Here is a 15,874-nt window from a genome sequence, read left to right on the forward strand (position 1 = left end):
TCTGGTTCACTCCCCAATTGGCAGCAACAGCTGGAGCTGTGCCAATCTCAAACCAGGAGCCAAGAGCCTCCTCCAGGTCTCCCATGTGGATGCAGGATCCCAAGGACTTGGGTCATCTTCTGCTGATTTCCCAGGCCATAGCAGAGAGCTGGATAGGAAGTGGAGCAGCTGGGACATGAACTGGCACCTATATGGGATACTGACACTGCATGCGTTGGCTTTACCTGCTACACCACAGAGTTGCCCTCACATTCTTCAAACCTCTATTCAAATATACATAAATCAGTAAGACCACCTTCCCAGCCTCTATAAGGAACCAATTTTTTCCTGCCTCTAAAACTCTCTGTTCCCTCTTATTTTATTGTATTTGTCTCTATGATCTCTAGATTTTTCTATTCATTCATTTACTGGTTTATTCATTCACATGTTCACTCACGTTGTGTCTTTCTCCTTCTCCTCTGTCATTATTGAAGGTATGTATTTTGTCTGTTGTGTACATTTCTGTATCACTGAAACCTTGGCAAATGGCATACAGTGGGTAATAAAAGGTATTATTGAAATACTGTAAGAAAATTAACATATGCAGACTATAATTAACACGAGGATAGCAGCTAATGTGTGAGAAATACATGCCTATAGAATGGGCTTCATTTTGATCCCTTGGAAGCAACAATGTTCAAGGGATGAATGGAAGAGGGAACCTTTTGAGATTGAGAAAGAGTCACCAGACAAATTAATAATGATGATAGAGATGATGATAATAATAATAATAAAATTTTATGAAATATTATGTACAAAACACTTTATATTCATTATTACTTTTTATGCTTGAATTAGCCCTAAATGGTAAAGATTTAATTATATCCATTTTACAGGAAAGAAAATGCAAGTCAGGGAGGGTAGTTACACAACATTCTCAAGGCTACAATTAGTTGTACAATTGATTTCTATGCCTGTACATCACCATCTAGAGAAGATACGATACAAAGAATTAGTGTGCTGCCATAAGGACACAGTGACAAATCTTTCTGAATGAAATAAAAACTAGAATCTCTACCCTAAATTAATGTGTAATTCGTAGCTTATATAAAATGACTTAAATGTTCTCCATTCATCATATTTTAACAAATAAATATGTCACTTAAATGTCATTTGATAGCATCTCTTTAATGTCATATGATATGTAGTAAATAATGTATGTAAGTTTTAAAATTAAAGTCTATGCATGTAAAAATCAAGGAGTTGGTGATAACAATCCTGAAAGCACTGTACTGATTTAATCTAGTCCAAGCTGATGGTGATTTAAAGTTACTGTTTGTTTGATGTATCCTTTGGAGTTGAAATATAATTCTCTAGCTCTTTATCAAAATTTAAATAATATGTAATCCAAAATGTAAATAAATGCTATTTAGGATGCATTTATAACAGTGCATGATAAAGACCCACATGAGAGATATAAGGCTTAAATTTTCATTAAGAAAAAGCACACATCTAACCTTTGACATCTCTACTTAGAGTACTGGCCTGCCAAGAAATCATCATTCTACCATTCTGAGGAATCAAGTGCTATTATTTGGAGTATGTTTATGTGGGAAGAAACAAATGATTCTGGTGAGATGGAACAAGACAGTTTTCAGCTCTCTCGCCTGTCAATCCTTGGATTGTCACACAACACTACTATCTCCCTGTTATTTAGTAGTTTATAAATGACCACATACTTTCACATTTAAACTTCATCACAACCCTGTGGAAATTAACTCTGAAGGAGGCCTTGATTTACGTTTCCCCAGTTCTTATTCCATAATGACAAATATCTTGAATAAATGTCCACATTTGAAAATGTAGAAGTAGAGATGTGGAGAAGTTAACTAGCTTTGTCATTTTCACACAACTAACCATTTTTGAGGCAGAACTTAATGCATACTTTCTTACTCTGGATACCTATTTTCAGGATGTCACATCTGCCTTACCTAGAAGACATGCACACTACATATAAGAAATTTAGACTTCAGAATCAGGCTGTATGGATTTCTGTGTGATCATGGGCAAGTTATTTAACTTCTCGAAGTCCTGGCATTCACCTTTGTATAGAAAAGATAATGATAATATTCATCTCTGAAAATGACTTTGAGGAGTAATTTAGATGAGGCATAAAAGGGCAGAGCAGGGCACAAGGTATCTGTTTTATATGCGTTAGCTGTTCTTTATGTCATTACCATTGGACACCAATGCAAATGCATTACAGTATTAGTTTAACTGGTTTTATCAAATCCTTGTTCGTTTGACTCGTGTTTATCATATTTTTTCAAAAATATATATGTTAACCAAGTTCTCATAGAATTATATTTACTATTTGCTTCATATGTCTTTCTAAATCAATACCATTTCTCTCTGCTGGTATTTTTAATTCACAGTAGACTTTAAATAGGCTATGATAGAAAGTTAAAATTATTTGCCAACAGGAGCCCTTAATGGCAATAGGGAACCAGGAATTGTGTAGCATACTCTTCTTACCCTCATCACTGTTCTCACAAATTTAGAAAATGAGTGTTTTTCTCTTCATGTGGATAAAAAGAATATTACCCTATCATCCCCTCACTCTCCCTAAAGGCAGTTTAATGACAAATCAATTTTAAAAAACAAATCATAGAAAATTATACTATTTGAGCTGAGTTCTGAATTTTTGGCAGAATTGCAAGGGAGGCAGGGGGCTGGGAGCATAGTCAGCAAGAAAAAATGAATGGAAATTTTGATGCTGATGATCAGGACATAGAATGCAAGCTGAGTTGTAGTACAAAGTATATTTTAATATACAGGGACAGGGTCAATGTGAATATAGAGGCCTTTGTTAATCAAATAAAGTAGTTAAGATAAAAAAATGTCAAAACCAAGTTCTAACATAAAGTGAACATTCAACTAGTGTTTAAATAATATAAAATAACGAGATTTTTCTATAAATAATGTTAGAACTCTCTAGCAAGGCGAGATGAAACCTCAGAAGCATCCATTGAAAACGAAATCTTATAATTCAGATATTCTGTAGCATCACAATACTTCATATAGGGATATACCAAAATTTGTTCAAGCTTTTTTCTGCTGAAAATCATTGAGGGGATGGGTATTTTGTGTAGCAGTTACATATCCATTTGGAATGCCCACGTTTCACATCAGAGTTGCTATTTTTGAGTCCCAGCTCTGCTCCCAATTCTGGCTGCCTCCTAGGAAGCAGGTGATGGCTCTGGAAGTTAAGTCTCCACACTGACACGGAAGACCCAGACTCAGTTCCCAGTTACTCCTGCCTTCTTTCAGCTTGGTCCCGGCTTTGCAAATATTTGGGGAGTGAACCAACAGATGAGAGGCATACTTTTCTTTCTCTCTTTCACTCTGTTTTTCTTTCTTTTTCTTCTTTTTCCTTTGTCTCTTCTCTCTCTCATGTCCTCACCTCTCTTCTTCTCTGTCACTCATTTAAAAATTATTTAAAAAATAAAGTTTTTATTCCAACAAAAGTTGCCAAATTTGAAGAACTTTGAGTACAGACTCCCTCGTTATTTGAAAGCCAGAGAGATGCAAATTATCACAGACTTGATGGAGAGTATCTGGTGCTTACATACATTCGGAAACCCACAGTCTTTCTTCTGTGAATTCTTCACACAGAAAAGCAGTTACATTGAGAATATCTCATTATACAGTTTTTTTTTTTTTTGACAGGCAGAGTGGACAGTGAGAGAGAGATACAGAGAGAAAGGTCTTCCTTTGCCATTGGTTCACCCTCCAATGGCCACTGCGGCCGGCGCGCTGTGGCCGGCGCACTGCACCTATCCGAAGGCAGGAGCCAGGTGCTTATCCTGGTCTCCCATGGGGTGTAGGGCCCAAGCACTTGGGCCATCCTTCACTGCACTCTCTGGCCACAGCAGAGAGCTGGCCCGGAAGAGGGGCAACTGGGACAGAATCCGGCTCCCCGACCGGGACTAGAACCTGGTGTGCCAGCGCTGCAAGGTAGAGGATTAGCCTACTGAGCCACGGCGCCAGCCTTTGTACAGTCTTATGCTTGGGTTCCACACCTGTTAGTTAATTCAACATGTTGAAGATCAGACATGCAAGTATTTGCTGGGAAAATTTCACCCACAGTAAATATGAATACACTTTTTTTCCTTATTATTCCATACACAATACAGTGGAACAACTATTTACATAATATTGGACATTCCATGTAATCTAGAGATGATTTAAAATACACGAGAGGATAAGTAATTTATATGAAATGCTACACTATTTTATATAAGAAACTGGAGCTTCCATAGATTTTGGGATCCATGGGGGGTTCTGGAATGTATTCTCCTTGAATACTCATACTCAGGCACTTCAATATGGGATGTAAGCATCCCAAGGAGAATCTTAACCACTGTACCAAATGCCCACCCTTGTATTACTATTTTAATTTGCTTCTTGTTGGCCAATAATGAGAGAGATCATTATTTCTTGTTTCTGATCCTGGGTTTTCTTTCTTCTCCTATAAATTAATGTTTGCAGCTGGCCATTAATTTATTGAGTTACTAATAACCTTTTAGACATATAAGATCTCTTTTTCAGGTAGGAATATTAAGTATGTTTTGTATGTTGCAAATGTGTTTTACTCTAGTTTGTTAGTTTATTTTTTTATTTTATATATTTTATATTCCATAATGCCACTCAAGAATTGTGTAATAAAATAGACAGTTTTACCATTGTGTGTTTCCAGTGTGGCTTTAAGAATCCAAACCACCCCTGGACCTGAGTCTGTTCTTTTTCATTCTCTATTAAATTGTGTTGCTGTTTCTTTTTGCACTTAAATATTTATTCCACTTCAAATTTATTGTTATGAAGTGATGTAGAGGCTAATTTTTTTGTTAGAGAATTATTTCTGCACTATTTAATAAGTGCATTCCTTTTCCAACTGAATAGAAATTCCACTTTTTTATGTACCATACAATTAAATGTATGTAATTCTGATCAAAATTCTGTTCGAGAGCTTCATTTCTTGCTATATTCTTGAGTCACAATCTACCCTTTATAATTTGTAGCTATGTTTGAATATATGCGTTACTCCACATTAACTCATAAAATTTCATGAAACTCTAACAAAAGTATATAATTACAATGCAGTAATATTCAATGGATATATTTTATTAAGAAAATTAGTTCAATTATGAAATTAAGTATATCTCCTTAGGAATATATAATTTCCCCATATTTTGAATCTTATTCTATACCTGTCCTATGATGTGGTTCAATTTTCTTCCAGTGCATTTAAATTTGCTTATAGTTTTTTTATCCCTACTATATGTCAATATAATGCCAATTTTTATTCTGTGTATAATCAATTTTGTTTATAACTTACACCACTAAAATAGGTTTTTGTACATAGATGTTATATTAATATTAAGCTTTATTAATATTTCTAACTTAGAGGCTCTTGGCACTTCAAAATAAATGAGAAAGTAAACATAGATTTATTTCCTTTCTCTTTTTAGTTTATTTTTAGACACATAATAATATAACATATTATTGGGTACATTGTGTTGTCTTGATATGTTATATATTGTGTAAAGATCAGCAAGAATATTTAGCATGTATATCACCTCAGTTATGATTTCTTTGTGATGGGAAAATTCAAACTCTTGTTTGTGTTTTTTTTAAGGATACAATATATAGTTAACTAAACTTACCCTACTGTACAGTAGACCACTAGAACGTATTTTTGTTATCCAGCTATAATCTTGTATCCACCGACCAGTCTCTCTGTTTGCCTCCATCCTCTCATAATTACTGTTCAACTCTGTACTTTTATTAGATCATTTTTGTTCACCTCCACAATTGAGTGAGATTTGTGCTTCTTTGCCTGGTTTATTTCACTTAACATAATGTCCTCCAGGTTCAACCATGTTGCTGCTTTGCAAGATTTTGTTCTTTTGTATGACTGACATATCTTAGTATTTATACTAATAATTTATTCTCTAATGTTGAATTAGGCAGAAACTCCGAAGTAATGAAGAATACAAATTTTGAAAATAAGCCTGTTTTATTCACAATTTTAGTGCAAAGAGTACTCACTATTTTTAAAAGACATTTATTTATTTGAAAGAGTTACACAGAGACAGAAAGAGTGGTGGGGGGAGAGAGAGAGAGAGAGAGAGAGAGAAATCTTCCATCTGCTGCTTCACTCCCGAATTGGCCACAATGTCTGGAGCTGTGCCGACCCAAAGCCAGGAGCCAGGAGCTTCTTTCGGGTCTCCCACGTGTGTGCAGGTGCCCAGGATTTGGGCCATCTTGTACTGCTTTCCCAGGCCATAGCAGAGAGCTAGATCAGAAGTGGAGCAGCTGGGTCTCGAACCGGCAACTATGTGGGATGCCGGCACTGCAACTGGCAGCTTTACCCACTAGGCCACAGTGACGGCCTCGAGTATTCACTCTTTATTTTGAGTTTTGCTGTTGGTTTGATAAGTAATCCTTATCATATTTAGAAGAAGTGATGAATATCACCAAATCCCTTTTCAGACACATTACCAACTCATTTGAAAATTATGATTTTAATGGGTAGAGTTAAACATAATTAAAATAATTCACATTTCTGATTAAACTGTACTTTTACAATATGTTTTATTCTTTTCATACACTACTAGTGCCCATTATAGGGAAGTTTTGTTGTTGTTGTTGTTTTTTATGAGAGAGAGAGAGAGAGAGAGAGAGAGAGAGAGAGGCACTCTGGTACAGTCTCCAAATGTTCATAAAAGCTGATGCTGGGCCAGGGAGAAACCAGGAGACAGGAACTCTGAGTCTCCCAAGTGTATGGCAGTGACCCAAGTATTTGAGCCATTACCTTCTGCCTCTCAGGAGGCTCATTAACAGGAAGATGAAATTGGAAGCAGAGCTGTTACTCAGACCCAGGCACTCTGCTATGGGATGCAAGTGTCTCAAGCAGTCTCCTAATTGCTGTGCCAAATGTGTGTCCACATTCAAGAGGATTTTCCTTTAGACGCTTGTTTATTTAAAAGAAGATTTCTTATTTGTTAGAATCTATAATTTCCACTACTTATTGCTCATTAAAAATACAAAACTATAGGGAAGAACTGCAACAAGAAAAAAATTACAAAAAAATATGGAAGTCAAATCCAGCAGTATTGATTACTATATTAGTGTAAACTGGACAACTGCCTCTAGTTGAAATCCGAATATTATACAGATTAAGGATGATTTATGTTGTACATAACAGACTCAGTAAAATAAAACCTTGAACCCTGCCCACCAATTTCTAGGTTTCAATGAAATCATTTAAAAAATGAGCCATTATTTATTTTCTTTCAGTATGTCTCTTAGGCCTCAAGTATTCTTATTTGCTTGTCTTACTAAACCTGTAAAATACAAATAAACAATTCAGTTAACTACAGATATTACAAGACTCAACACATTTTCTCCCTCCCACCTATTTAGAGATAATTTTTCCATATATGGTTATACATCCTCTGTGAAATTTATTCCTAGAAGATATGTGAATGGTGTACCTTCCAGAGCCTAGCATAGCCACAAATGTCTTAAAAATCTTAACAGGCTAACGATATCTTAATTAGATGTAGAATTCTTGAGTTGTATTCTTCTACTGACAGTTGCCTGTAGGTACAAATACACTGTCTTGCAGGTTTCATAGGGGCAATTAAAAAGTTTAATGCTTGTTTCACTTCCATATTATTTACTTATTTTATACTTCTGATGACTTAAATATATATATTTTTAAAAACTTTGGATTTCATCAATATATGTCTAACTGCATGTCATTGTTCTTATAATTTTAATACAAGACCTGGTGAACCTCCTTAGTCTACACACACATTGTTTCCTTAATCACAAATTTTCTTTGCTGCTTATGCTTCATTTTGCCTTTAATCCGTCTGTCCCTTGTTTTCTCCTTAAATATCTTGTGTTTACATGTTAAGCCTTCTAGATCTTTCCCACATCTTCAGAATTTTATCTCATGAAATAAATGTCTCTTTGTGTATATGTGTGTGCTTATTTGTGTGTTGTGATCTCTTTCTTCCATTAGATATTCTAGGACATTCATAATATAAATTGCTGCATATTTGAATAAAGATAAGCCTGTTTTTAAATTTCAAAGAGGATGCTTTTTTCCAGAAAATCTTTCTAATTTTTTAATTGCCTCTCCTGGAAAACAACTAGCTATTTAGAGCGTTCCAATCAATAAAATCTCATTAGTCTTATAATCCAATGTAAATAGACATGAAGAATTTCTTAGCTTAGGAATGTGATGCATAAAATTTAAGGATATTGTTTAACTAAGATGGAGATTTACATGTAAGCTTAAAAAGGAATATATAAATTCCTTCAATTATGAATAGATTTCAAAAAAATCGGTTTTCCAGCAGTGCCTGTGTCTATGTCCGTAGTAGAAATCATAGGTATTTATGAATTATATTATTTTTATACTATACATGAGAGTACTTCAAGAAGTTCATAGAAAGTGAAATTCAAATATAAATTAATTTTGGTGGAACAAATTTTGAAACCCATTCATACTTTTTTTCATAATATTCATTTCCATGAACTCTTTGAAGTATTCTCACATTTATCTGTATGTTGATCATTACTTCAAAATTAGTCTAATTGCCAGTGTATCTTTTTATTTATGTTTTAATAAATATGTTACTGCACCACAAATTTGTTTAGCATATCTTAAATATATTTAGATACTTTTTTCCTGTATGCTACTATGCATATTGTTTACAAATATTGTTCAATCTGAGTTAGAGTAAATAGATTGTTTCAGATTTCTAGTGCAGAATAAGGTATACAAAAATTTAGCACCCCCAATTTAGAGTCATGTGTATATACTGGTGGCCAATTCCTTTTAAGATATTTTTTATAATTATTTTCTGGATAAATGTTTCATCAGATGACAGGTCAAATTGTGCATGCATTTAAAGTTATAGCACCTAAGAAGTAGTGGGAAGTCCTAGACTCTTTGCTCTTAGATGTCATAGACCAGCTAGAAATATACTGCTAAATCATTAGCCCTATGTTGTGATCAGGACTTTCTTTTTCCTATATAAGTGAAAATTTGAATTTGTTAGTCTTTTAAAGCAGAAGTTGAACTTAAAATAATAGGGTTGACTTTGGATAAATGGTTCACCTAATTTTTTCATTCCATCTGTTTCCATCTATTAATTCATTCAATTGTATAACAGCCATTTTTTTGGTGCAAGCAGTTTTTGTATGAGTGTGTGTGCGAAAATTTTCAGAATTTAATAACTATTAAATGAATTATTTATTTATTTTAGAGACAGCAAGACAGAAACAGGCAGGGAGAGCTCCCATCTGCTAGTTCACTCCCATATGCTGACAAAAGCAGTGGACTGGCAGGATAAGAGAGCAAAACCAGAAACCAGGGACTCACTACAGTTCTCCCAAAAGGGTGGGACGAACTCAATGATTTGAGCCATTGCTGCTGCCTTTTAAGGTCCACATCAACAAGAGATTGAGTCAGGAGCCAAAGACAAACACAGAACCCAGGCACTCTGTTGTTGGGTGCTGACATCTAACATAACTTCTTAACTGCTGAGTGGAACAATTTTTAAATGTATCTTTAAATTGAAACTTCCTTATGTTGGTATGAATCAAAAATTCAAACAGTCTGCCTGTATGAAAGAGATAAATTCCATACTTATAATCCTGATTTTTGAAGCAGAGAAGTTTTTGTTCCATTACATTCAAAAATTGAAACCATAAAAAATCTGAAATAAGAATTCACTATACAAAAAGTGTCTATTTCATTATGTTTCTGTTTTCCTGTCAGCTGGAACATAAAAAAGGTATTTGAATCAGAGAAATTCCATGTTACAAGGAAGGCTTTCTTTTTTTGCAAAGAAATTTTAAGAGACTTTCACAAAATACTATAGCTAAGTAAGAACAGAGCCAGTTATGAGTTTTTTTCTTTAAATCTTGAAATCTAGGATACACCAAACAGTATTATTTAGTAAATTTCTATTACTCAATAAATTCAGTCTATTTTAACAAGTATTGAATTTAAGGAAATGAAAAAAAAAGGAAATGAGTATTTCCTAATTTGTATGACTGGCACTTCAGAAGTAATTTCTGTTCTAAAATGTTATACTGCAGTATTAAAATTAAAAAAATGTATATTCTAGAGATATCTAAATTTGGGTGAAATGTTATGCTGCATATTTTAAATATGAGCTGATGATTAGTAGAGTCACTATAAAATAGAACATTCAGATAGTCAGTTGATTCTTTGTGTATGTCAAAATGTTCATACTATGTGATATTAAGTGATCGTTATTTAAATAATTAATGCATATATCTATATAAGATTGAGGAGAAGCTGTTGAACAAATGTCCATTCATAAAGTCAGCTCTTCTTATGTAACGACAAGAAAGGAAGAACCTGCAAAATTGAAGAAATGCAATAAAGCATCACAGAGGGGCTTGTGAAAATTAGACTGCTTTGAAAACAAGGGAAGAGAAAAGGGGCAGCACATCTATTTTCTGGGTTTTCTCAGTGTTTCTGAGATCAAACATAATTTAGAGCTTCTTATACTTGTGAATATTTACTAGATTGTAAATTTGATATTTGGCTGGAAGAGCTGAGCAAAGAGGTCTGAATTATAGATTTTCTCTGCCCTCATTGTTGTCCATTCTCCATGGCCTGAGGAACAGTCAACCTGCCCTAGAAAGTCAGTGAAAGTGCCCCTTTTCCAACCCTCATTCACAGCCAGCTAAAGACAGAAGAGAGGGAAAGATAAATAGTCCCAGTTAGATTTAAGACTTCTCTGAATTTCCCCTTTCAGTGCTAGAACTGGCCAGTGTGCCATGGAATATTTCTGAGCTTTGGAGTTTCGTCTACTTATGTACACTTTTCTCTCTTAGCTAGACAGGAGGGCATTAGAAACTGAAATCTGAACCCACACAAATCAGGGATATCTGAACCAGACTGCTATGACATCTTGCTTCAGATTGTTCTATGCCGTGTTCAAGCGTTTCGTCTCTTTTTCTCTGTGTTCCTCATGCTTTACCCATCTTGTCCATTAGACAAGATGCAATAACAGCTTTTCCTTTTGTATCACTACAGCTTTAGTTAAGAATATGAGTTTCTTTTTTTTATATTTTTGACAGGCAGAGTGGACAGTGAGAGAGAGAGAAACAGAGAGAAAGGTCTTCCTTTACCGTTGGTTCATCCTCCAATGGCCGCTGAGGCCAACGCACTGTGGCCAGCGCACCGAGGCCAGCGCACCACGCTGATCCGAAGCCGGGAGCCAGGTGCTTCTCCTGGTCTCCCATGCGGGTGCAGGGCCCAAGGACTTGGGCCATCCTCCACTGCACTCCCTGGCCACAGCAGAGAGCTGGCCTGGAAGATGGGCAACTGGGACAGAATCCGGCGCCCCGACCGGGACTAGAACCCGGTGTGCCGGCGCCGCAAGGCGGAGGATTAGCCTAGTGAGCTGCAGGCCGGCCAAGAATATGAGTTTCTACACTTTTTTGTCTGCCTTCAACCACTCCAGTTTTTTATTCACCCTCCTAACAATGCCAGAGTAATGTTAATGCTTCAAATTTATCCTGTTACATATGTCAATATGTGTTGTGCATTTTGCTCCAGATATCTTTTTTTTTTAAAGATTTTATTTATTTATTCAAGAGGTAGAGTTACAGACAGTGAGAGGGAGAGACAAAGAAAAAAGTGTTCCTTCCGTTGGCTCACTCCCCAGATGGCTGCAACAGCCAAAGCTGCACCAATTCAAAGCCAGGAGCCAGGTACTTCTTCCTGGTCTCTCATGTGGTTGCAGGGACCCAAGCACATGGGCCACCTTCTTACTGCTTTCCCAGGCTATAGCAGAGAGCTGGATTGAGGAAGTGCAGCCAGGACTCAAACCCATGCCCACATAGGATCCAGCGCTGCAGGTGGAGGATTAACCTCCTGTGTCATGGAGCTGTCCCCTACTGTAGGTATCCTAATATATACAGTTAAGTATTCAATAGTAAGGACTGAATAAATAATAATAATAATAATAGTATTTAATACTATTCAATAGTAAGGATTCAATAAATGATTACATTAAATAATAATAGCAATGAAGCACTATATGTTGAATAATTCAAAGACAGATTTCATGGATCCACAATGGTATTCAATACTAGAAGTGAGAAGAGGACAAACTTTCACTTACAGAAGACTGCAAGATGATACATGTAGAAGCAATAACAAGAATATAAAATTCTCACTTTTCAAACATTGTGAAAACTATTGATGCAGGCATGCAATTAGTACTCAATAAGAAAATGATACTTTTCTAAGTTTTTTGTTTGTTTGTTTGATTCTATTTTTCTGATGGAATGAGTGAGGACCAAACCTGCCTTCTGGGAGTTGGCTGCAGTGCCAATACACTTCTTCATGAAGTACACTCAAGGAAAACAGTTTCCACTGTCTGGTCATCTACGGCCCACTGAGTCCCAGAAAATTAGTGGTAAAAAAACATTTAATGTTGCTGTGTTTATGGCACATTTTAGAGTAAAAAGAAACTCTAAAACTATTAAAATTATATAGTTTTTAAAATATCTATTAAGCAATAAATCATTATAGCTGTGGACCCTATAAAATTGGTACATTTAAAAATTGTTTTCAAAACTAAATTTTCCTTTAATTGATAAAATTATAATCATTTATACATTAAAACATTTAAGTTCACAGTTATGTTTTGAGCATTAAAATTCATAGTAAGAATATTTATGCCTGGTACAATCTCACAAAATTTAATTAATTATTTGCTTGTTTCTCCTCAATATGACCACGTTATTTTTTTCATGACATTTCCTAACATATTTTGCAGATATATATTACAGTTAATACATTTAAAGTTTCAGGTAGATTTTAAAACATATCTAGGATGAATTTGGAATTTGTGCTTAATTTACTTAAGTTAAAGGATTCTCCTGTATTTAAATATATATATTAAAATAGAAACTTATGTTGTTTTCTTTTCCCTAAATGTCTACAATAGTTAATTAAAATTTACCTCTTGTCCAGTTTTGATTAATGGGATTTTTCTTTTTTTAATATTTGATTAATAAAATTTTTCTTTGTAATAAACATATAATTAAATTTTCAGTAAATGTCATGCTTAAAATTAAAGAGAATGACTTAAGTAATAAAGTATGGATTGATCCTGCTTAAATTTATATTATCTCAACAGACAGTCTGCTTCCTTTAGTATTTATAAGCCTATTTAAAAAGAAAAATACCCATTAGTATCTTGATTATAAATTGTTGGTCTATGTCTTCAAATAGATCATTTTATCCCTTTAATCTTTATATAGTATTTCTTATAATACACATGAGCACTCAAAATTCTTGGGTGAATTAAAAACATAAAAATTTAATCATTCACATATAAAAAAATCCTTACATAAAAGTAGTTTAAGGGCCAGCATTGCAGAATAACAGGTTAAACCTCCCCTGAGATGCCAATATCACATATGGACACATAATTCGAGTCCTAGCTGCTCTATCTCTTATCTAGCTTTCTGTTGATGCACCTGGGAAAGCAGTAGAGGATGGCCCAAGTGCTTGGGCCCCTGCACACACGTGAGAGACCTGAAACAATCTATAGGCTCTTGGCTCCAGTCTGGACCAGCCCTGGCCATTGCTGTCATTTGGGGAGTGAACCAGCAGATGGAAAATCTCTCTCTGTCTTTCTCACCTCCTCTCTCTGAAACTCTGCCTTTCAAATAAAAAAAATAAATCTTTAAAAATACAGTTTAATTGAAGTTTTTGTCTGTGTATCATGTTTTCTTCATGGTTGTTTTCCTACTGATTCTTTTGTGGTTTCCTTCACATCTTACAGCAGTATATTATAATGGTACATGTGTCATTATTTTTTCTGCCATGCTGGCTTAGCTTGTATGAATGTAACATTTCTTTTTCTTTTTTTCTTAATTTAATTTATTTTATTTTCTTATTATTTATTTATTTACCTTTTTTTTAAGGAATACAGACTTCAAGCATTTCATAAGTACAACTTTAGGAATATAGTGATTCTTCCCACAATACCCACCCTCCCAATCACTCTCCCACTCCATCTCCTCCTCCCTCTCCCATTCCTAGTCCCATTTTCCACTAAGATCCATTTTCAATTGACTTTATTCACAGAAGATCAACTCTATGCTAAGTAAAGAGTTCAACAATTTTCCCGGTTTAAAAAAAAATGTTCCTCAACAGTCAAGACAAGGGCTGTTCAAAGTCATTGAATCTTGAAGTTAATTTCACTTCTTCTGTTTGTTTATTTTATTATAGAAAATTAATTAACTTTAACGAAGCACCCAAGAATGATACATCTTTTGGGAGCACTTAGATATAGTTATAATGCAACTCTTTGAGGACAGAGGTTTTGCATGGGAAGTTAGTGCACAGTGACTCTTGTTAATTTAAGAATTAACACTCTTATGCATGATGTCAGTGACTACCCTAGGCTCTTGACATGAGCTGCCTAGTCTATGGAAGCCTTTTGGAATCCACAACTCTGTCAGTATTTAGAAAAGGCCATAAGCAAAAGAGAAGTTCTCTCCTCCCTTCAGAGAAAAGTACCTCCTTTTTTGATGACCACTTCTTTCCACTGGGGTCTCACCCACGGAGATCTTTCATGTAGGATATTACTTGCCTCAGTGCCTTGACTTTCCATGGCCAAAATGCTCTCGTGGGCTTTTCAGCCAAACCAGAATGCCTAAAGGGTTGATTCTGAGGTCAGAGTGCTATTTAAAGCAGTTGTCATCCTATGAGTCTGCTGAGTGGACTGCTTCCCATGTTGGAGCATTCACCCCTTTTGAATATTATTATTACCAGACCCTTAATCCTACCCATATGATTACTTTAACACTTAAGGTGGTATTTTTAGCACCCAGCTTAAGGGAATTTGGGCTTCCATGGCAAGTTGTTAAGCCATACCCTTAAAATTAAGTACATAGGAATGTATGCAGAACTATACAGCTTCACAGTTAAAAATTTTGTTATTCGGATTTCTGAGATATCTCCATACTGTCTTCCATAGTTGCTTTACATATCCACCAAGAGTGGATTAGGGTACCTTTTCCCCCACATCCTACCAGCATTTGTTATTTGTTAATTTCTGTATGAAAGCCATTCTAATTAGGGTGAGGTGAAACCTCATTGTGGTTTTGATTTACATTTCTCTGATGACTGGTGATCCTGAACATTTTTTCATGTGTCTGTTAACCATTTGGATTTCCTCCTTTGGAAAATGTCAACAAATGGTGCTGGGAAACTGGATTTCTGCATGCAGAAGTATGAAGTAAGACCCCTACCTTACAGCTTACACAAAAATCTACTCAACATGGATTAAAGACCTAAATCTATGACCTGACACCATCATATTATTAGAGAGCATTGGGGAAACCCTGCAAGACATTGACATAGGCAAAGACTTCTTGAAAAAGACCCCAGAAGTACAAGCAATCAAGCCAAAATTCACAAATGAGATTACATCAATCTGAGATGCTTTTGTACTGGCAAAAAAACATTCAGGAAAATGAAGAGGCAACCGACAGAATGATAGAAATTATTTGCAAACTATTCAACTGATAAAGGATTAATTGCCAGAATATATAAAGAGATCAACAAACTCAACAACAGCAAAACAAACAACTCAGTGAAGAAATGGGCAAAGGACATAAATGGACATTTTTCAAAAGAGGAACTCCAAATGGCCAACATTTATTTCTCATAGATGCTTCTGTGAGATTTTTGCAAGCAGGAATGAATATTAAACCCGAAATCATAAAGCAAAGTAGAATACTACAATAC

General features: G+C 35.1%; 1 protein-coding gene across 7 annotated transcripts in view; it reads left to right on the forward strand.

Annotated features, from left to right (window-relative positions):
* The window catches only part of TRPC4 (transient receptor potential cation channel subfamily C member 4), a 255,987-nt gene that overhangs the window by 121,499 nt on the left and 118,614 nt on the right, over window positions 1–15,874 (forward strand). The gene's annotated exons all lie outside the window — the stretch shown is intronic.

This window comes from Oryctolagus cuniculus, chromosome 9 (assembly GCF_964237555.1).
Source record: "Oryctolagus cuniculus chromosome 9, mOryCun1.1, whole genome shotgun sequence".
Classification (NCBI taxonomy): Eukaryota; Metazoa; Chordata; class Mammalia; order Lagomorpha; family Leporidae; genus Oryctolagus; species Oryctolagus cuniculus.